The sequence below is a fragment of the Dromiciops gliroides genome, chromosome 2 (assembly GCF_019393635.1).
Source record: "Dromiciops gliroides isolate mDroGli1 chromosome 2, mDroGli1.pri, whole genome shotgun sequence".
Lineage (NCBI taxonomy): Eukaryota > Metazoa > Chordata > Mammalia > Microbiotheria > Microbiotheriidae > Dromiciops > Dromiciops gliroides.
This window is the reverse complement of record NC_057862.1, coordinates 237,236,118-237,260,316: the sequence shown is the minus strand read 5'-3', so window position 1 is coordinate 237,260,316 and position 24,199 is coordinate 237,236,118.

Here is a 24,199-nt window from a genome sequence, read left to right as displayed (position 1 = left end):
CAAAGGCACATTGGTCATTACTGCTCAAAAATAACTTTACTAGAAGACTGTAGGACACAAACTTTTGTCTTCCCCTCCCCCCCCCCCCAGTAGCAAGGATGGATTTGTACTGAACTCTATCCATTCTCTTAGCTTGAACTGTAGTTCCCTTAACTGGACTAGGGAGATGATCCAAAGGATCATAGATCTAGCTAAAAGAGATCTTATGGATCAAGTCTAACCTCATTTTACAGATGAGGAGATTTACAGAGATTTGCCCAAGGTCACATAAACAAGAAGTGGTAGAGTTGGGATTCAAACTCAGATCCCCTGGCTCCAATACCAGTATTCTTACCACTCTGCTATGCTGCAAGACAGGGGCTGTGGTTAGAGGGGTATCCTGTGACCATAGAACCAGGCTCTTGTTCTGCTGAGCTATGCTGGTTCCATGGTGATCATGACCTTAGTCTTGTTCACATGTAGCTGAAACCAACCACATCCATATAACAGATTGGACAAATTATTTTTGCTGGGCACAGGGTAATACCTTATATTTATATAGTACTTGGGTAAATCAACACCAGTGTGAGGTGGTTATTATTTCCAGTGCCTAGATGGGAAGTAGCAGCACAGAGAGGTGACACTAATAATCAACCAAGTCAGGCCAGACCTAAAGGCTAGCTCACAGACCAGTGTTCTTTCCACTAAAATATACTGCCTCACTCCCCTCTGAGGCAGGGGACTTCCCTGGTTATTCACCTGGAATAACCTACTCAGCAAAACTGAATATACTCATTCAGTGGGAAAAAATGGATATTTGATAAAATAGAGAACTTTCAAACATTCCTGATGAAAAGACCAAAGCAAAAGAGAAAATCTGACTTTCAAATACAAGACTCGAGAGATGCATAAAAAGGTAAACATGGAAAAGAAATCATAAGGCATTCAATAAGGTTAATTTTTAAAGCCAGTTCTCACTATATGTAAGTGGATTCTGCAGACCTCTACATAAAGTGATCCCCCACATGGGCAATGAGAGTTAAGTGACTTGCCCAGGGTCACACAGTTACTAAGTGCCAGAGGCTGGATTTTTTTTTCTTTTTTCTTTTGTGTGTGTGTGTGTGTGTGTGTGTGTGTGTGTGTGTGTGTGTGAGAGAGAGAGAGAGGGGGGGGGCAATTGGGGTTAAGTGACTTGCCTAGGGCCACACAGCTAGTAATTGTTAAGTGTCTGAGGCCAGATTTGAACTCAGGTCCTCCTGAATCCAGGGCTGGTGCTCTATCCACTGTGCCATCTAGCTGCCCCAAGTGATTTTTACATAATATGAATTTACCTGTGAACATAGGGAAGGGAGGAAGGCAGAAGGAGGGATCTATACCTGTGGAGGTTGAGGATAGAAAAGAGAGAGTAGGAAGAGGAATACTCAGGACTGGGGACAGACATATAGTACCAGAGCACAGAAGGTGGTAAACAGAAACATGGGCACTGGGCGTGTGGGCAGGTGGGAGAAGCAAGGCAAAGGTCTCTTCTCTTGGTACCAGTGGTCTCAAGCCAATCCCCCATCTAGTGCCATTGATGATCTCTCTTCCTATGTTCTTCTGCTTTCACTTGGAGGAGTTTTTTTTTTTTTTAAATAGGGTTTTGTTTTTTATTTTTAGGGTTTGGGTTTTTGGTTTTTTTTTGGTGGGTGGTGGGAGATCATGAGCTCTGAGCTGAGGAACAGAAGTGGAGAGAGAGAGAAAATAACACTGTACAGTAAAGTTAACATAGTTTTGTTATTTGTTTTTGGAATGCAGATTTCTTTCAAATGTCTTTATGTAAAGTTGAATTTGAATCATGCGAATTTATGTAAAGTAAAAACTGTCTATACATTCCTATATGAGAAGCTGATGCTTGCAATTCCTAAGACTTTTATTATTAGGGCAGTTAGAAGGAATATACATAGACAGAGGGCATGGGTGTGAGTCGACTATGGTGGGATGATATCCAAAAAAATTAAATTAAGGGGTGAGAAATAGGAATGCACTAAGAGAAGAAGGGAGGGAGAGGCAGAGGGGAGAAAATTATCTCACAAAAAAGAGGTGCAAAAAGAAGAGTTTTTACAATGGAGGAGGATATGAGGGAGGTGGACAACCCTTGAACCTTACAGTAATAGGAATTGGCTCAGAGAAGAAATAAAATACAATTTCAGTTGGATATAGAAATCTATCTTACCCAACAGGGAAATAGGAGAGGAAAGAGATAAAAGAAAAGAGGGAGATGGAGGTTATAAAATAGAGGGAAAATAAAAGAAGGCTGTAATTAGAAGCAAAATAGACTTTAGAGGAGGAACAGGATAAGAAGAGAGAAAGAAGGATAAACAGAAGAAAATCAGATGGAGGGAAATGCACAGTAAGTAATCATAACTATGAATATGAATAGGATGAACTCACCCATAAAATGGAAGAGAAAGCAGAATGGATTACAAACTAGAATGCAAAAATATGTTGTTTACACGAAAATGAAGCAGAGACACACACAGAGTAAAAATAAGGTAGTGGAGCAGAATCTATCATGCTTCAACTGAAGTTAAAAAAGAAACAGGTAGCAATCATGATTTCAAATAAGCAAAAGCAAAAATATTGAAGGAATTAAACAGGGAAACTACATCTTGCTAAAAGGAACCATAAATAATGAAGTAATACTAAACATTTATGTGCTAAATGGCATAGCATACAAATTCTTAAGGAAAAAGCTCACTTAAGTACAGGAAGAAATAGTAAAACTATACTAGAGAGAGACCTCAACTTTTCACTCTCCAAACCAGATAAATCTAACTACAAAACAGATAAGAAAGAAGTTAAGGAGATGAATAGAATCTTAGAAAAATTATTTATGATAGACCTCTGGAGAAAATTAAATGGGAATAGAAAGGATTATACCTCTTTGTCACTGTACATAGCACCTTCACAACAACTGACTTTACATTGGGCCATAAAAACCTTACAACCAAATTCAAAAAAGCAGAAATATTAAATACACTCTTTTTAGATCATAATGCAATAAAAATTTATTAAAGTGTCATGGAAGCATTGATTAAAAGTTAATTGAGGGGGGGGTGGCTAGGTGGCACAGTGGATAAAGCACCAGCCCTAGAGTCAGGAGTACCTGAGTTAAAATCTGGCCTCAGATACTTGACACCTACTAGCTGTGTGACCCTGGGCAAGTCACTTAACCCCCATTGCCCCCCACACAAAAAAAAGTTAATTGAGGGGGCAGCTAGGTGGCACAGTGGATAGAGCACCGGTCCTGGAGGCAGGAGTACCCGAGTTCAAATCTGGCCTCAGACATTTAACACTTACTAGCTGTGTGACCCTGGGCAAGTCACTTAACCCCAATTACCTCGCTAAAAAAAAAAAGTTAATTGAGGGAGGCAGCTAGGTAACCTAGTGGATAAAGCACTGGCCCTGGATTCAGGAGGACCTGAGTTCAAATCCAGCCTCAGACACTTGCTGTGTGACCCTGGGCAAGTCACTTAACCCTCATTGTCCTGCAAAAAAAAAAAGTTAATTGGAAACTAAATAATCTAATCCTCAAGAATAACTGGGTCAAAGAACAAATCATAGAAGCAATCAATTATTTCATTAAGGAGAATGAAAACAATGAGACCATAATTAGTGGGATGCAGCCAAAGCAGTACTGAAGGGAAAATTTATATCTCTTAATGCATTCATCAAAAAAAATAGAGAAAGAGCAGATCAATGAATTGAGCTTGCAATTAAACAAACAAAAAAACTAAAAGAGAACAGATTTTAAATATCCAATTAAACACCAATTTAGAAATCCTGAAAATCAAAGGAGAGAGTAATAAAATTGAAAGATACCATTGAATTAATAAATAAAACTAGGAGCTGAATTTATGAAAAAGCCAATAAAATAAACATTGGTTAATATGATTTTTTTTAAAAAGAGGAAAACCAAATTAACAGTATCAAAAATGAAAAGGATGAATTCACCACCAATGAAGATGAAATTAAAGAAATTATTAGGAACTATTTTGCCTAATTATATGCCAATAAAACTGACAATCTAAGTAAAATGGATGAATAATTTTAAATATATATATATACATATATTGACCAGATTAACAGAAGAGGAAATAGAATACTAAATTAACTCTATCTTAGAAAAAGAAATTGAAAAATCTATCAGTTCCCTAAGAAAAAATCCTTAGGACCAGATGGATTCACTAGTGAATGCTACCCAACATTTAAAGAACAATTCATTCTAATACAATATAAACTATTGGGTAAAATAGGTAAAGAAGCAGTCCTATATACCTATTTGTGTCTAATGATAGCATCTCTGGGGCAGTGGGGGGAGAGAAGGGGAAAAAAAAAGAAATTCACATGATAATTTTTTATATTTGAAGAAATAATAAGTTGTGCATAGATTTGTGGTTTCATGTGCAATCATCTTTTTATTATACTGTTATGGAAATGCTTTTTTTGTTCCATAAATTAAAAATAAAATTTAAAAAATTTTAAAAGCCAAATTCCTTTTATGACACAAATCTGGTGCTGATACTTACCAGGAAGAGCAAAAACAGAGAAAGAAAACTATAAACCAATTTCCCTAGTGAATATTGATACAAAATTTTAAAATAGTATTTTATTTTTCCAATTACATGTAAAGACAATTTTTAACATTCATTTTTTAAAAATTTTCTTCTCACTTTCCTCTCTTCCTCCCTAAAATGGTAAACAATTTGATATAGGTTATATATGTGCAATAATGTAAAACATATTTCCATATTAGTCATGTTGTGAAAGAAGAAACAGACCAAAAGAAAACACACACACACACACACACACACACACACACAAATATTGTGAAAATAGTATGCTTTGATCTGCATTCAGACTCCATCAGTTCTGTCTCTGGATGTGGATAGCATTTTCAACATGAGTCCTTTGGAAAATGGAAAAATTTTAAAATAAAACACTAGCAAGGAGATTACAGCATATATTACAAAGATCATACATTATAACCAGGTGGGATTTATACCAGGAACACAAAGCCAATTCAATATTAGGAAAACTATCAGCATAGTTGAACATATCAATAACAAAAACAACAAAAATAACATGATTATCTCAGTAGATGCAGAAAAGGCTTTTGACAAAATACAACACTCATTCCTATTAAAAACACTGAGGGGGGGGACTGACGACTTTTGGGACGGAGCCAAGATGGCGGAGGAAAGGCAGTGAGCTCCCAAACTCATGACACAATCACTCCAAAAAACATCCAAATAAGGTCATAGGAAAATGCCCAGAGTAGCAAAACTCACAGAAGAATGTGCTGAAATCATCTTCTAACCAAGAACGATTTGGAAGGTCAGAAGGAGGGAGCTGCTGTGCTGATACAGGAGTCAGGCCCATCCCCACAGTCACCCTGACACAGATCCAGTCTCAGGAAGTCCTCACCAGAGAAGGAGACCCTCAGAGCCTCTGAATCAGCTGAAGCACCAGTGTTGTCTGGAACTAAGCTCACAGTCTGGTGAGTGGGCTGAGCCCTAGGCAGGGGAGAGACTACAGGGGTCTATGCTGGTACTAAGGCAGAACTTGGATTTTACACTCCTACTGAGAACCAGGTGGTAGGCTCTAGTAGAAGTGGCCCAGGTGGGGGAGGGGCACAGGCTTGTCGGAGCTAACAACCACAACACACAAAGCTGGTTGAGTGGCAAGTTGGTCTGGGGTCATCTAGGACCAGGAAACAGGCCAGGTGAGGAAAGAACCTGATTCTCCTTAAATCATACCACCTGGGACTTCTTAAGCTTGGGATACTGCAGCCTGGAAACAGTGCCCTACTTTAAGGAGCTAAAAGTCTAGTAAAAGAAAGGGCAAGATGAGCCCACAGAGAAAGGTGAGGACCATAGAAAGTTTCCTCAGTAACAAGGAAGATCAAGGGGTACCCTCAGAGGAAGATGGTCCCTATATCTAAAGCCTCCAAGAAAAATACGAATTGGTCTCAGGCCATAGAGGTGCTCAAAAAGGACTTTGAAGATAAAATTAGAGAGGTAGAGGAAAAAATGGAAAGAGAAATGAGGGGGATGCAGGAAAGATATGAGAAAAAAGTCAACAGCTTGAAAAGTCAAATTGGCCACATGGAAAAGGAGGTACAAAAAGCTCTCTGATGAAAATAATTGCCTAAGAATTAGGATTGAACAAATGGAAGCCTTTATGAGAAACCAAGACACAATAAAGCAAATCCAAATGAATAAAAAAATAGAGGGCAATGTTAAATATCTTTTGGGAAAAACTGCCGACCTGGAAAATAGGTCCAGGAGAGATAATTTGAAAATTATTGGTCTACCTGAAAACCATGATCAAGGAAAGAGCTTAGACACCATCTTCCAAGATATTCTCAGGGAAAATTGCCCTGAAATTCTAGAAGAAGAAGCTAAAATAGAAATTGAAAGAATCCATCGATCACCTCCAGAAAGAGATCCCACAAGGAAAACTCCTAGGAATATTATAGCCAAATTCCAGAGCTCTCAGGTCAAGGAGAAAATATTGCAAGCTACCAAAAAGAAAGAATTCAAGTACTGTGGAGCCCCAGTCAGGATAGCACAAGATCAGGCAGCTTCTAGATTAAAGGATCGGAGGGCATGGAATATGATATTCCAAAGGGCAAAGGAAATGGGATTACAACCAAGGATCACCTACCCAGCAAAACTCAGCATTATCTTTCAGCAGAAAAAATAGGACTTTAATGAAAAAGAAGACTTTCAGATATTTGTGATGAAAAGACCTGAACTGAATGGCAAATTTGACTTTCAAATACAAGACCCTAGAGAACCATAAAAAAAAAAAAATTGGAGCTGGGGGACATACCTGGGGTCGTACAGTAGGCGACTGTCTTGTGTCTGAGGCCAAGTTTTGGCTGGGATCCCCCTGGGTCCAGGGGTGATGATTTGTCCACTGTGTCACTTAGCTAGATGATAACATCTTTAGGGCTAAATTGAGGGGTGAAGGGAATTCATTGGGGGAGGGGGAAGGGCAGAAGCGAAATCCTACATGAAAGTAACAGGAAAAGGCTTATGGAGTTGGGGAGGAGAGCAGGGCAGTAAATGAATTTTACACTCATCAGAAAAGGCTCAAAGATGTTAAACTCATCAGAGCTGCCTCAAGGAGGGACTAATAGACACACCCAACTGGGTGGAGGAATCTATTTAATCTGGGCAGTAAATGAGCCCAACACTCATTAAAATTGGCTCAAAGACCTCAATCTCATTAGAATTGGATCAAGGAGGGAATAATGTACACACTTAAGTGGGTGGAGTAATCTCTCTAACCCTGCAGGAAAATAGAAGGGGAAAGGGATAAAGAGAGAGGGGCAAAAGAAGGAAGGGAAGAGTGGGGGAGGGGACAGACAGAAGCAAATCCCTTTTGAAGAGTGATAGGATGAAAGAAAATGGATAATAGAATAAATATCATGGGGAAGGGAATAGGATGGAAGGGAAACAGTTAACAATAGTAATCATGAAAAAGAGAAAAGGGGGAAAAATTGTACAAAAAATATTTATAGCAACTCTTGGTGGAGGCTAAGAATTGAGAATCAAGGGAATGTCCACCAATTGAGGAATGATGGAAAAAGCTGTGTTATATGAATGTAGTGGAATGGACTTGTGCTACAGGAAATGACAAACAGGATGATCCCCAAAAAATCTTGAAAGACTAATGAACATCGATGTATAGTGAAGTGAGCAGATCTGGGAGGACATTGCGCATAGTGACAGCAGTATTGTTCAATGAGTAATTGTGAATGACTTAACTACTCTAAGCAGTGCAATGATCCAAGACAATCCCAAGGAACTAATGAAGAAGCTTACTATGTACCCCTAGAGAAAGAACACTTGTGGATTGTACATATATAACCTGATTGCGATCTTGTGGAGGGGGGAGGAAAGGAAGGGAGGAAGGGAGAAAAATTTAGAACTCTAAATCTTATGAAAATGAATGTTGAAAACTACCCTTACATGTAAATGGAAAATAAAAAAATAAATGTTTGTTGAAAGAAAAAAAACCAACAACAAAATAACACTAGGGGGGCAGCTAGGTGCCACAGTGGATAAAGCACCAGCCCTGGATTCAGGAGGACCTGAGTTCAAATCTGGCCTCAGACACTTGACACTTAACTAGCTGTGTGACCCTGGGCAAGTCACTTAACCCTCATTGCCCTGCCCCCCCCCAAAACCCACAGAAACAAACAAAAAAACACTAGAAAACTTAGGAATAAATATAGCTTTCCTTAAAATGATAAGTAGTATCTATCTAAAAAGCAAAACAAGCATTACCTGTAATGGGAATAAACTTGAAGTCTTCCCAATAAGATCAGGGGTGAAGCAAGGACATCCATTATCACCACTGTTATTCAATATTGTACTAGAAATGCTAGCTATAGCAATAAGAGAAGAAAATGAAATGGAAGAAATTAGACTACGCAATAATGAAACAACATTATTACTCTTTGCAGATGATATATGATGGTATACTTAGAGAATTCTAGAGAATTAACTAAAAGGCTAGTTGAAATAATTAACAACCTTAGCAAAGTTGAAGGATATAAAATAAACCCACATAATTAATCAGCATTTCTATATACTATCAACAAAACACAGCAGGAAAAGCTAGAAAAAGAAATTCCACTTAAAATAATTGTAGATAATATAAAATACTTGGGAGTCTTCCTGCCAAGACAAACCCATGGATTATATGAATGCAATTGCAAAGCACTTTTCACATAAATAAGGACAGTTTTAAACAATTGGAGAAATAGTAATTGCTAGTGGGCAGCTGGGTGGTACAGTGTATAGAACACTGACTTAGAATCAGAAAAGCTTATTTTTGTGGGTTCGAATCTGGAGACACTTACTAGCTATGTGACCCTGAGCAAGTCACTTAAACCTGTTTGCCTCAGTTCCATCTATAAAATGAAATGGCAAACCACTCCAGTATCTGTCAAGAAAAACCCAAATGGGGTCACAAAGAGTTAAACATGACTGAAAATACTCAACAACAACAATAAGGCCAAGTCAATATAATAAAAATGACAATTCTAAGTTAATTTACTTATTCAGTGCTATACAAATCAAACTACCTAAGAACTATTTTACAGAACTATAAAAAATAGTAACTTCAGCTGGATGATCAAAAGTACAAGAACATCAAGGAAATCAATGGGAAAAAAGTTTAAGGAAGGTGGCCTAGCTGTTCCAGATTTCAAACTATATTACAAATTAGTACTCATTGAAACAATCTGGTGCTGGCTATGAAAAAGAGTGGTGGATCAGTGGAACATATTAAGTACATAATACACAATAGTACATAACATAGTAATTTAATGTTTGATAAACAATGAAGATCCAAGATTTGGGGGGTAAGAACTCACCATTTAACAAAAATTTCTGGGGAAACTGGAAAGCAATTTGGCAAAAACTTTGCATAGACCAACGTCTCCCACTGTATACCAAGATAAGGTCAAAATGGGTACATGATTTAGGCATAAAGATTCCAAAATGAAAACTCCCAGGAATGTTATAATCAAATTATAGCGATCCCAGGTCAAGGAGAAACCATTCAAATATTGTTTAGCCATAGTCAGGATCACACAATATTTATTTATTTATTTTTCTTTGATTCTTCCCCCCCACCCCCCACCCAATTACATGTAAAAACAATTTTAACTTTTTTTTTTTTTCAGATTTTTAGGTCAAAATTCTCTCTTTTTCCATTTGGTCACTTTATATTAAAGTGTTATTTTCTTCAGTATTTGTTGTGCCTCCTTTACCACACTATTAATTGTCTTTTCATAATTTTCTTACTTTCATTTCTTTGTCTACTTTTTGTTTTACCACTCTTATTTGCTTTTAAAAATAAATTGTTGGGGGGGGGCAACTAGGTGGCGCAGTGGATAAAGCACCAGCCCTGGATTCAGGAAGACCTGAGTTCAAATCCGGGCTCACACACTTGACACTTGCTAGCTGTGTGACCCTGGGCAAGTCACTTAACCCTCATTGCCCTGCACCAAAAAAGAAAAGAAAAAAAAAAAAAAGAAATACCTAACCTAAAAAAAAAAAGTTGTTGGGGGTAGCTAGGTGGCGCAGTGGATAAAGCATTAGCCCTGGATTCAGAAAGAACCGAGTTCAAATCTGGGCTCAGATACTTGACACTTACTGGCTGTGTGACCCTGGGCAAGTCACTTAATCCCCATTGCCCAGCAAAAAATTAAAAATAAAAACAAAAAATAAATTGTTAGGGGGTAGCTAGGTGGTACAGTAGATAAAGCACCAGCCCTGGATTCAGGAGGACCTGAGCTCAAATCCAGCTTCAGACACTTGACACTTACTAGCTGTGTGACCTTGGGCAAGTCACTTAACCCCCATTGCCCTGCAAAAAAAAAAAAAAAAGTTTAAGCTCTTCCAGAAATTGTTGAGCTCATGTTCAATTCACATTTTTCCTTCTCACTTTGCTTGTAGTTGTTTTGACTTCACTGTCCTTTTCTGAATTTGTCTTGATCCCTATTATAGTAGTAGCTTTTTATGGTCAAGTTCTTTTGTTGTTGTTTTTTCATTTCCCACCCTATTTCTTGATTTTGAACTTTATATTAATGATGGGCTCTGTTTCCCCACATTGGGGATGTGAGGACATACACTGTCTCAAGCTTCAGATTTTTTTTTTTGCACTGCTGTTTTTAAAGCTATTTCTGGGGATTTAGAAGTCTTTGGTGCTTCCAAGGTGGTATGATCTGGGGAGAGATGTGGTTACTGCTCTCTTGGTCTGTACTCTAGTTCTTACCCAGAAGGGCTCCTGATCTCTTAGGATTACAATAGATACTGCTCCTCAGGATCCCTCATCTCTTGGGACCAGAAGTGATACTACCCCTTATGGATTCCACTCCCTCTTGACCAAAAGTGCTCCTTGAACTATGACCTAGAAGTAGATACAGGCAATGGAGTTGCCAAACAGCATCTGGTCCTGCACCCAATGTTGGCACACAAGTTCCCTGTAGTTTCTTTCTGACCAGTTTCAAGGTTCCCTTATTATCTCTTTCTTGGGAGCTCCAGAAGCTGCTGCTACTTCTGTTACCACCACCTAGTCCCATCACTGGTGTTTCATCCACATGGGCTCCAGACCAAATTCCACTCCTGTATCTCAGCTTTCTCCTTCTGAACTCCTAAGTTGTCTTGGGCTGGAAGAAAGTCTCATTCTGACCTCTTGTTGGCTCTGCTGCTCTAGAGGGGAATGTTGGGAGTGCTTAGCTGAGCATTTTTTCTACTCCACCTTCTTAGCTCTGTCTACCCACTCCCTCCCCCTACATGATCAACTGTGAATGACTTAGCTATTCTCAGCAACACAATTCTGAAGCTATCTATTTCCAAGGAAAGAACAATGGAATTTGAATGCATATAGAAGCATTTTTTAAACTTTACTTTTTTGGTTTTTGGGTCTGTTTTCTTTTGCAACATGGCTAATATGGTGTTATGTTTTGCATCACTGCACATATATTTCAATTCAGTTGTTTCAGTTGTGCCCAACTCTTTGTGACCCCATTTGGGGTTTTCTTGGCAAAGATCATGGAGTGATTTGCCATTTCCTTCTCCAGCTCATTTTACAGATGAGGAACCAAGGAAAAACAGGGTTAAGTGATTTTCCCAGGGCCATGCTGCTAGTAAGTGTCTGACACCAGAGTTAAATTCAAGAAGATGTATTTTCCTTACTTCAGGCCTGGTGCTCTATCCACTGCACTGCCTAGTTGTCCATGCATGTATCAAATTGCTTGCCATCTCAAAAGGGGAGGGAGGGAGAGAATTTGAAACTCAATTTTTAAAGAAATGTTAAAAAAAATTTTTTTTACATATAATTGAGAAAATAAAATAAGGAGAAAAAAGGATTAGACAGAGAAATGAAGGTGCCCCTCACCACCATGCCCCCTCACTGCTGGCAGGCTGGGGCCAGGGACCAAGGGGATGTCTGCTAGTGTCTTCAAAGATCCATTGCACGAACAAGGAGGAGGAGGAGGGGGTAGGTGAGAAAAATAAGATTGTCTTTTTTTTCCCCTAGTAGCTAGCATGGAAACCTGATGCAAACCAAAGCTGCAGAGCATCATTGTGAGCCAGAGACAGCCTGGGGCGGCTAGGATACTCACTGAACTGAAGAAAGACAGCAGCCAGAGGCAGGGGGAGGGTGCTTGTTTCCTCCAGAGTCCAGGGCCAAGGAGCCTCCAGGCTGGAGACATGCCAGTTTTGCTGATGAGTTGTGGGTATTTGTGACAGCTGGGTTCTGGGAGCCAAGAGGTCTGGTTCTTGTTAGCTAGGAGCTTCCTACCTGGAACAGGGAAGCACCATGCCCCTCTGCAAGAGAGTGTCACTAATAGGAGACAGTTGGTGAGGGCCAGAATCTTTAGGATTAGTGATCCATTTGAGGGAGGCCTGTGCCTAGATGAAGAGAAATTAAGCAGAGGAAGGACCACAAAAGATGAATTAAGCAGAGTGGTATAGTAGAAAGAGATATGGGCTTAAACCCAGGAAATCTACATTTGAATCCTGGTTCAGAGGCGCTTAACTTTTATTGTGTTTGTTTGGAGTTTTTTTGTGAGGCAACGAGGGTCAAGTGACTTGTCCAGAGTCACACAGCTAGTATCAAGTATCTGAGGCCAAATTTGAACTCAGGTCCTCCTGAATCCAGGGCCAGTGCTTTATCCACTGTGCCACCTAGCTGCCCCTTAACTTTTATTGTGTCAGGGTTGCTTTGGCAATCTGGTGAAGCCCACGAATGCCTTTTTTTTTTTTTTTTTGCGGAGCAATGGGGGTTAAGTGACTTGCCCAGGGTCACACAGCTAGTAAGTGTCAAGTGTCCGAGGCCGGATTTGAACTCAGGTACTCCTGAATCCAGGGCCGGTGCTTTATCCACTGTGCTATCTAGCCGCCCCATTGCTATCTAGCCGCCCCACAAATGCCTTTTAAGAAGCTTGTTTTTAATGTATAAAATAAAATACACAGGATTGAGAAAAAAGCTGATTATATTGGAAGCCTTTTTTTTTTTTTTTGCAAGGCAATGGGGCTTAAATGACTTGCCCAGAGTCACACAGCTAGTAAGTGTCAACTATATGAGGTCAGATTTGAACTCAGGTACTCCTGACTCCAGCATCAGTGCTTTATCCACTGCGCCACCTAGCTGCCCCTGGAATCCATTTATTAAAACACTGTCAAAACCAGTTCATGGACTCTAGGTTAAGAACCTCTGTCCATATCTTATATTTACTAGTTCTGTGATCATGAGCAGGCCATCCCTCTGAACTCCTATTTATTTCCTCATCTGAAAAATGGGGACAAATGATATCTAAATTATCAGTCACAAGACTGTGATGAAATTACATTGTAAAACTGAAAGCTATAGAAATGTGAATTTTTTTTGAAAGGCAGGTAGCATTAAGTTGGATATTCAACCCAATGTAAATTCCCATCATATCAGTGTAGTAGGTAATTCCCAGAGAGAATTAAAGGTGCAAGAGGGATGACCATTTTCTCCATTAAATTAAATATGTAAAAAGCATGCCACCTCCGAGGGACTAAGGAAAGCAATGGATTGCTTTCTTTGTAGTCCAAATTTTGAGTAGCATCCCCAATGTTAGCCTCAGCAGCCTAGGAACAATGCCAGCCACCTGGGAATAGATGAGACCAAGGACTCTAACATAGAGAGGAGATCAAGGAAAGGGTGAAAAATGCTGTATGAACAAATGAGAGTGAAGGCATGATACAAACATCAGATCTGATAGTCTCCTCCACAGATATTTGACATTGGTTTAAAAGAGAGGGGCAGCGAGGTGGTACAATGGATAGAGCACTGGACCTGAAGTCAAAAAGACCTGAGTTCAAGTCTAGCCTTAGAAACTAGCTGTGTGAAGGGCAGCTAGGTAGCGCAGTAGATAAAGCACCGGCCCTGGATTCAGGAAGACATGAGTTCAAATCTGGCCTCAGACACTTGACACTTACTAGGTGTGTGACCCTGGGCAAGCCACTTAACCCTCATTGCCCTGCCAAAAAAAAAAAAAAAAAGAAAGAAAGAAAAGAAAAGAAACTAGCTGTGTGACCCTGGACAAGTCACTCAACCCCATTTGCCTTAGTTTCCTCATCTATAAAATAAACTAGAGAAGGAAATGGCAAACCACTCTAATATCTTTGCCAAAAAAAACCCTCAAATGGGGTCACAGAATCGAACATGACTGAAAAATGACTAAATAACAAATAAGAAAGTTAAAATCTTTGGTTTGAAGACTTGTCCCATGCCCTTCTGTGCTCCAGGGTCTCCTCCACTATAATTGGTGTGTGTATATAAAATTATGTATATCACATTCAAATGTTTGATTCTGTGTCTCCCTCTGCTACTGGTATACTTCCCAGGAGCTGGCTAGGTCTACCCTTTTCCTCTTAAACATAGTAATCTTGAGATTCTCAAGGCCCCATGACTAGCTAAGGGAGAACAGCTAGTTCTCTCATTTAGTCGAGGTGATAGATGATGGACAAGATAGATCCACACAAAAAACAACCCAGTGCATTTATTAAGTGCTCAATATGTGCCAGACACTTGCCAAGTGTTTGAGATACAAATAAAAAGCCAACAATACAGATCCTGCCCACAAAGAGTTTAAATTATAATGGGGGAAGACGATATTGATATGAATATACCAAAGCTGATATTGGGGAAGAAGGGAGCATGATGACATAGAGACTGTAGGGAGTATTCTGGTATCCTCTATCATGGCTAGAGAAGGTATGAAGCTTGCTTATTAGAACCAGGGGGAGCCAGAAGTATAGTCCTAGTTTCTGGAGGGATGGAGATGACTGGAGGGTGAGGCAACCATGGGGAAATTGCAAACACAAACCTATTGGCCTGGATTGCTGGTTAAGCTGATCCTTTCTTCCTCTAGTTGGTTGTCTTGGGACATAAGTGATGTCTGCAACCCACCAATCTCCCTGGAGTTCCTGCAGACCAGGATAGACAGGACTGTCCCAACTTTCTGGACTAGATAATTGTGAAAGTCCCTTCCAGATCTAAGCCTATGATGCCTTGAGCCTTTGTCCTGCTCAATGATGTTGTGGCTGACTTTCGGGTAGCTCAGGCCCCACATGGTTTCCACCCTCCAAGTCACACGTATCTGGGTGATGTGGCCCTCACTCCCATAACAAAAGTGAATATCCCCCCTTCATGTTGTCACAACCCCCATTTCCTAAGTCTCAACCCTCCCCTCTAGGAGTTGGAACCCAGGCTTAGAGATCATGACAGGTTCCCATAGCAATGGGCCTTTCATCTTCCTGTTTCCATGGCAACAAACACTCAGACCATTCAGTTCCTTGTCAAATGACAGTGGTAAATGAACAAGGCTCAATCCAGAACTCAAATTGGCTGTAAAGATGGAGCCCCGAAGCTGTTTTCACTGTAGAAATTATTTTTCTTCCTTCAGAAAAAAATACCCCTCCTAAATTACCTCAATGCCCCCAAAATTCTTTTGAAAGGAATGATTTTTAACAGTAACAGGTGGGAAGGAGGGGACTTTAGAGGCTCAGTTCTCATTCCCAGGGCAGAATAGTTGGGTGTCCCTGATCTCTGAGCAATAACTCCAGCTCTACCCCTTCCTCCAGTCTCTCCCTTATCATCATCCCCTTCCCTTAAGGGCTCTTCCATTGAGAGATGTGGGGAGATTTATCCCAGCTGCACATTGTCATAAGGCTTTCATTCTTGTCTCAGCCCCAACCTCACACTGATTCTTCATCCACAGTCACCCCCAACCTCATGCTATTTTCCCCTTCTGCTCACCACAATCCTATCCCCAGCCCCATTTTCTCAGATCGGTTATCTGCATATGGATTAATCACTTTGTGGATTATGTGAAGTAAATTTTAAATTCCAGCCCAGGTGCCCTCAGCTACCCAGGACATTTCCAGACTGCCTCCCGCTACGGTTAGCGGGTGGGAGGTCTGGGAATATAAATTCATTTCTTGGTATTAGCCTATGCAAAAGAGAATTAGGAAAGTCAGTCAGTCCAGTATGGTCTTTGGGGAAAAAAAAAATCTGTTTAATGGTTCCTGCTTCAGATTCATCATCAGAATATTAGTTTTTGTTAGCATTACCTTTTTGAAAAACAAATGATACAATTAATTAGCTACGTCCCTTTGGTGATAATATCTGCTTCTGAATTTGTTCAGCAGATCAAGGGTCCCTGAAATGGTTTGCTTAGCTTTTGGTTGCTGTTCTCTACGAAAGAACTGAGAGCCTCCCGAGGCACTGACAAAACTGGACTCCCAGGTTTTAAATAACAAGAGAGTATCTTGACCAAATAAGCCTCATAACCATCAATTTAGCAGACTATGCATTGTTGAGTTTTTCTGTAGGGCCTAGTGTGTCCCTCATTCTAGTGCCCACCAACTCCCATTTCATAAATGGTGCCCAGAAAAACATGGCTTGAGGATTTTCTAGGTACTTGTGGAGGGGTCTGTCTCACTTTTCAGTCAGCACCGGTTCCCTGCCTTGTTGAGTATGTGATGGTAGAAAGGACAAAAACCTCTGACTCCAGAGGTTGCTGTGTCTGATACAGGGTGAACTCTGAGAGGCTGGTCTCTTCTTTCCCCTGCTGGTACCTCAGGCATGAAATTCTTCTCCAGAGATGCCCTTCTCACTGTGTGCTGCCTCTCTTCTTCACACGCCCTGTCTTCAGTATATACTAGCCATGTGACCTGGGGACAGTCACTTACAGTCTCCTCATCTGTAAATGAGGAATAATAATAAATGGAGAACCTACTTCCTGGGTTGTTGTGATGCTTAAATGAGATAATAATGTATGGTGGGTGATCAACAAAACATCGCACAAAACACTTTCTCTAATCTTCCTCTCGCCTCTCAAACCTCTCCAAAACAGAAATTATGTGCCAAAGATAAAGCAACTTCAGCTGTAACCATGATTTAGAGCTCTCATAAGCCAAAACAAGGAGAGGGACAAACAAACCATGAACTGACTCACATTGAGCTTATTCAGTACCCCTCCCCCACTTCCCAAAGACCAGATCCAAGGTCCCAAAGCCCAGGCACAAAGCAAAAACGCAACCCGCCACCCCAGTTCTCTCCTGACACCTCAGTCCCTGATCCCTCTTTCCAATGCCAAGGGAATCCTAGCTCTAAGATGTGGAAATCTGCTCCAGCTGTACCAGATAGCCAAGGCTGTGGCAACACTCCAGGAGCAGATGCTTACTTGGGAAGGTCAGTGGTCTGTGCTGCAAAGGATCTCTACAGGAGAGCTAAGAACAAGAGGAAAGGGGTAGGACGTGTGTCTAGGCTTGAAAAAGAGCTCAATACTCCTCCCCACCTCACACTATTCCTTGGACCCTGGAGACCCCAAACTACAGAAGTTACTCCCCTGGCACCAGCTTAGTAGCTCTTTAAACTCCTGGTGCTGGGCCAGAGAATAGGCAAACAGAGGGAGCAGGAGAGGACACTGGAAAAGTTTATCATGTGCAGGGAGAAAGACCTTCAAAATCAAAGACAAGGAAATTTGAGTAATACAAGACTATGCTGCACCCACCAGAAAATGCAGGAGGGAATGGAATAATATGTACTAGAGCAGAGAAATACTACAAACAAATGTAAGAAAAAAAAAGCAGAAATAGTTAAGGCATCCTTTACAGATAATAGCACAATAAAAATAGTCATTGGTTCAGGGACCACAAGCAAAATGCACAGATCCAAATGGAGATTTAACGAGTGGGCCAAAGAACAAGTCATAGAAACAATGAATAGTTATATGAAAGAAAATGATAATGATAAAATGGCAGGTCAAAATTTCTGGAAGACAGTTAAAGTAGTCCTCAGGGAAAATCATATCTCTACAAACATATCAAAATGGAAGAAGAGAGGATTAATGAACTGAATATGTATTTTAAAAAATTAGAAAGCCAACAGAAATAAAATAAAATAAGCAAAGAAGAGGAGATATTTAAATTTAAAAACCAGATAATTTAGAAACAAAAAACCCCATAGAAATGATAAATAAAAATAAAAGCTAGTTCTTGGAAAAGACTAATAAAATTGATAAACCTTTAGCTAATCTGATTTTTAAAAGAGCACTAAAAAGGATAAAAATTAATGTTACCTTAAGTTTTTACTATACTGATCCCTACAATGTAACTGATTTTATGCTGTATTAATTTTATAATTGAGTCAGATTCTGACTAATGCTACATTTTTATGTCCTTGAGTTGAGCTCAGGAATTGTTTTCCCTCTGAGTTAGTTTAAAGCTAGTTTAAGAAAAGTTGTTATATTCCCCAATGAATAAATGGTCAAAGGATATCAAAGAGCAGCTAGGTGGTATAGTGGATAGAGCACCAGGCTGGTCCTTAGGAAGACTCATCTTCCTGAATTCCAATCTGGCCTTGGACATGGTTAGAATATTTTTAAATTGACTAGCCTAATTTGGGGGGCTAATCTGACTGGAGGACTAAACTGGGGACTTTTGACTAACTGGCTATCTGACTTCGTTAATTTAATGTGGGCTGTTTATAAAGTTCCACCACATTGCTCCCAAACTGATAAACTAAAGATTAAGAAGCTTCTTAACTAAATAATCAAAGCAGAGTTTATTTATGAGATACTATTTAAAATTATGAATACAGGGAAATAAAGTACTACCTGACTGCTTTCCTGCGGTCTCTTTCCACTGCTGCGCCTTGAACTTCTTGAATACAATAAGGGCCTTAGCCGCCTCCGGCCTCAGGGCAAGTTACACTTTCCCTGGTTTGTAATAAGGCCTGTAACCTTGTCAGCCCCATCTCTCCTTTTCCAAACCGAACTCTCCTCCGTCCTTGTCCGCGCTACCCTCTAGTCAGCCCCTCCTTGCTCAATCTTGTCTATCTAGTCCATCCTTCTCTAGTCCATCCTCACTAGTCAGGCCCCCTCCTCTAACTCCCAGGTCTATATATACCTTTTCTTCTCTCCACTCAAATCTCGGGGCTTCCTTCACCCCAAGCTAATCCAAGCTAATCCGCCAGCCAGAGCTGCAGCTGGTGGGGAGGGGGGTGCTCTCGAGCCTCATGCCTCAGCACAGGCTATCCGGGATCTTTCAGATAGCTCCGCTCAGGTCGGAGGGAGCTGGGGGCTTTTTTTTCCCCCCAGCTGTCTGACCTGTATAGCCCAGGGGGCTTTTTTGCTCAGCTGAAGCTGAGGAGGAGGGGGAGAGACCCTGAGGGTCTAAAGCTTTCTAATCTCAGCCTAAAGGTAGGGTCCCCAAATCAAAATAAATTTCCACAACATTTACAAGCTCTGTGACCTCAGGCAAGTCACTTAACTCTGTTTGCCTCAGTTTCTCATCCATGAAATGAGCTGGAGAAGTAAATGGCAAACCACTCCAGTGTCTTTGCCAAGAAAACCCCAAAATGGGGTCATAAAGAGTTGGACATGACTAAAATGACTGAACAAAAACAACAAAGGACAAGAACAGACAATTTCCAGGTGAAGAAATCAAAGCTATCCATAGTCATATGGAAAAATGCTCTAAATGGCTACTGATTAGAGAAATGCAAATTACAGCTCTGAGGCACTGGGTCACAGCTATAAGATTGGCTAATATGACATAAAAAGAAAATGGTAAATGTTGGAGAGGATGTGGGGAAATTGGGACACTAATGCATTGTTGGTGGAGTTGCAAACTGATCCAGTCATTCTAGGGAGCAATTTGGAACTAGGCCCAAAGGGCTATAAAATTGTGCATATCCTTTGATAGCAATACCACTACAATGTCTGTATCCCAAAGAGATTTTTTTTAAAAAGGGAAAAGGACCTATATGGACAAAAATATTTATAGCAGCTCTTTTTGTGGTGGCAAAGAATTAGAAATTGAGGAGATGCTCATCAATTGAGAAATGGCTGAACAAGTTATGGTATATGATTGTGATGGAATACTATCATGCTATTAGAAATGACAAGCAGGAGGGGCAGCTAGGTGGCGCAGTGGATAGAGCACCAGCCCTGGAGTCAGGAGTACTTGAGTTCAAATCCAGCCTCAGACACTTAACACTAGCTGTGTGACCCTGGGCAAGTCACTTAACCCCAATTGCCTCACTACAAAAAAAAAAAAAAAAGAAAGAAAAAAGAAATGACAAGCAGGATGCTTTCAGAAAAACGTGGAAAGACTTACATGAACTGATGCAAAGAGAGCAGAACTAAGAGAATATTGTACACAGTAGCAGCACTGTATGATGACCAACTGTGAATGATTTAGCTAATCTCAGTAATACAATAATCTAAGACAATTCTGGAAGAGTCATGATGGAAAAATGCTTTTCCTTTCCAAAGAAAGAACTGATACAGTCTGAATGAAAATAGAAGCACATTAAAAAAAAAACATTTATTATTCTTGGGTTTTTTTTTTGGGGGGGGTCTGTTTTCTTTTGCAACATAGATAATATGTTTTGCATGACTGCACATGTGTAATCTATAGAAAACTGTCTGCCTTCTCAGTGAGGATGGAGGAAGAGAGAGAACTTGGAACTCAAAATTTTTTAAAATGAATGTTAAAAAGTTTAACATGTAATTGGAAAAAAATACATATTTTTTTTTAAATAAGGGGAAAAGTTCTCTCTCATGCTCCTGGGTACTTCTGAGATCCTTCCTGGATATCTATTTGTTAAGCCCAACACGTTAACTTGCTAACATTCCCAAAAGATATAATGTCCATTCTTGCCTGTCTTTGTGTAATTAAAAGGATTTTTATCTTTTCCAAAGAGATAGCAAGTCTGGTGGTTTTGATCCCCTAACAAAGATTACAAGATGAGGATGGGTTCCATAAAACATTACTTAATTGTCAGAGAGAGGTGGTTCCTAGCCCCATGTAGGTGCTATCCTTCTTTATTTGATGTAACCAATCATGTTGTCCCCATGCCCATGATGCTGTCTATTCCATAATCAATCACATTGTCTTCCCCACCCCCAACTCTGTACTTCCCAAAACTATATGAAGGCAAGTAAACCCTACATTGGGATCTTTGGTTATTGAGAGGCCATAGGCTTAATTTATTGGTTACTACTTGCCTAATAAATTGATCATGCTCAGACTGTTGTCTCTCAGTTTACCTTAATTTTCAAATGTTAACAGAGCAAAAACTCAAATTGACAAGATAGCAAATGAACAAGGTGAAATTACAACAAAACCAGAAGAAATAATGTGAATAATCAGAACATATTATGCACAGTCATATGCTAACAAAACACAAAAAAGAGGAATACTTTGAAAAATATAAAACACCCAAACTATCAGAAGAACAGATAGAGATGTTAAATAACCCAGTCTCAGATAAGGAAATATGTCCAACTCTAAAGGAACAATCAAAAACCAAACAAACATAAAAACCTCTTCTTACCCTGATGATTTCATAGAATTCTATCATGCTTTTAAAGAACAATTAGTACCTGTACTTCCCACATTAGTTTCAAAAAATGAAAGAACCCTACCAGAATCCTTTTATGAGACAAATATAGTCCTAATACCTAAATCAGATAAAGATAAAACACAAAAGGAAAACTATCGGCCAATATCATTAATGAATATGAAAAAAAATCCTGTCAAATGGACTATTGTGATTTATCCAAGAAATTATTCATTATGACTAAGTGGGATTTATACCAGAGATGTAAGGATGGTTCAACATTATGAAAATAATCAACATAGTTAATCATATTAAAAAGTACATGATTATCTCAATAGATCTAGAAAAAGCCTTTGACTAATAATAGTGCATTTTAATGCTAAAAACCTTACAAAGTATAGGCATAAAGGGACCTTTTTAGTACATGAGAAGCATCTATCTAAAACCCAAAGCAAACATTATGTATAATGGGGATATACTAGAACCTCACCCAATAAATATGGGAGTGAAGCAAGGATGCCCACTTTCCCTATTATTGTTGAAATAATTCTGGAAATGCTAGTAATAATGATGAGAAAGAAATTAAAGACATAAAATTAAATAAAGAAGAAACAAAGGGGCAGCTAGATGGCACAGTGGATGGAGCACTGGCCCTGGAGTCAGGAGGACCTGAGTTCAAATCTGGCTTCAGACACTTGACACTTACTAGCTGTGTGACCCAATTGCTTCACACATAGCAGGAGGAGGAGGAGGAGGAGGAGAAACAAAACTATCCTTATATACTGATAATATGATGGAATACTTGGAAAATCCTAGAGAATCAACAAAGATACTGAGATAATTAAAAGCTTTAGGAAAGTTACAGGCTACAAAAGTAACCTTCAAAACCCAACAGTATTTTACATAATAATAAAACCCAAGAAGCAATAATAGAGAGGGAAATCCTATATCAAATAACCACAAAATGCACAAAATATCTGCGTATCAACCTACCAAAGCACACAAAAAAATAGGAATAGATTATTAAATTACCAAGTTCTCCTTAAAGAAATAAAGAACAACTTAAGTAGCTAGAGGAATACTCTGTGCTCATTGCTGGGCCATTGCCAATATAATAAAAATTAAAACACTTACAAAATAAATTTGCACTTTTAGTGCTATACCAATCAAATTACCAAGGGATACTTTATAGAATTTGATAAAAGTGATAACAAAATTTAATTGGAAAACTAAAATGATGAAAAGAATTAGAGTTGCAGGGGAATAACAGTTTCAGACCTCAAACTATATTATAAAGCAGTAGTCATCAAAATATCTGGTATTGGTTACAAAATAGAGAAATACACACACACACACAATCAACAGAACAGACCAGAGAGAATCAGAAACAATGGAACTGAATAACCCATTGTTTGATTATGTGGAAAACATTAATTACTTAGGAAAAAGCTCCCAATCTGATAAAAAAAAAAACTGCTGGAAAACTTGGAAAGCAATCTGGCAGAATTTAGGTTTAGACCAACATCCTATTACTCCACATTCCATAATACATTCTAAATGAATGTCTTTAACATTAATGATCAGACTATAAAAAAATCAGAAGAGATACAGATCATGTACTTCTCACAGCTATGGGTAGGACTTGTATTCTTAAGCGAGCAAGAGTTAGAAAAAATTAATGCACCTGGGAGAAGAATGGAAGTGACCAAATGGGAAAAAATCTTTATATCAAATATCTCAGATGGGTTGCTATTCATGACATATAAATAATTAAAACATACATATGATATTATATATAATGTGTATAAATACATGTAAATACATATAAGTATATATGCCATTCCCTAGTAAATGGTCAAAGGATATGAACAGTTCTCAAAAGAATTGCAAAGTATTCCCAACCACATGAAAGAATGTTGAATGTTCCAAATCATATGGATGCTGATTGGACCATACTATTTCTTTTGTTTTTGGTGCTGTTGTTTTTCTTTTTTGAGGTTTTTCCTTTTTACTCTGATTCTTCTCTTATAACATGACTAATGCAGAAATGTTTAATGTTATTATATATATATATATATATATATATATATATATATATATATATATATAAACCTATATCAGATTACCTGCTGTCTAGGGGAGGGGGGAGAGTGGGGAAGGAGGGAGAAAAATCTGAAATTGGAAATCTTATATAAACAAATGTTGAAAACTATCCCTACATGTAACTGGAAAATAATAAGATACTTTTATTTTTTTTTTTTAAAGAATGTTCCAAATCACTTAAAAGTGAAACACAAATCAATATAACCCTGAGGTTTCACCTCACACCTTGCAAATGAGCAAAAATGACAAACATTGTAATACTCAATGTTGGAAGAGTTGTGGAAAGATAAGCACACTAATAATATATTGTTGATGGAGCTGTGAAATGATACAACCATTTTGGAAAGCAATTTAGAATTATGTAAATCAAGTAACTAAAATTTTTATAGCCTTTGAACCAAGACTCCATTTACTGGGCTTATACCCCAAGGAAGCTACTGATAAAAACAAAGTCCTCATATACGCCAAAATATTTATAGCAGCACTTTTTGTGATAGCTAAGAATTGGAAATAAAGTAGATGTCCAACAATTGGGAATGGCTACACAAATTATGGCACATGAATGTAATGGATTATCACTATGCTATAAGAAATGATGTGTGAGGAATACAAAGAAGCATAGAAACATCTACACGAACTGATACAGACTGAAGTAAGCAGAGCC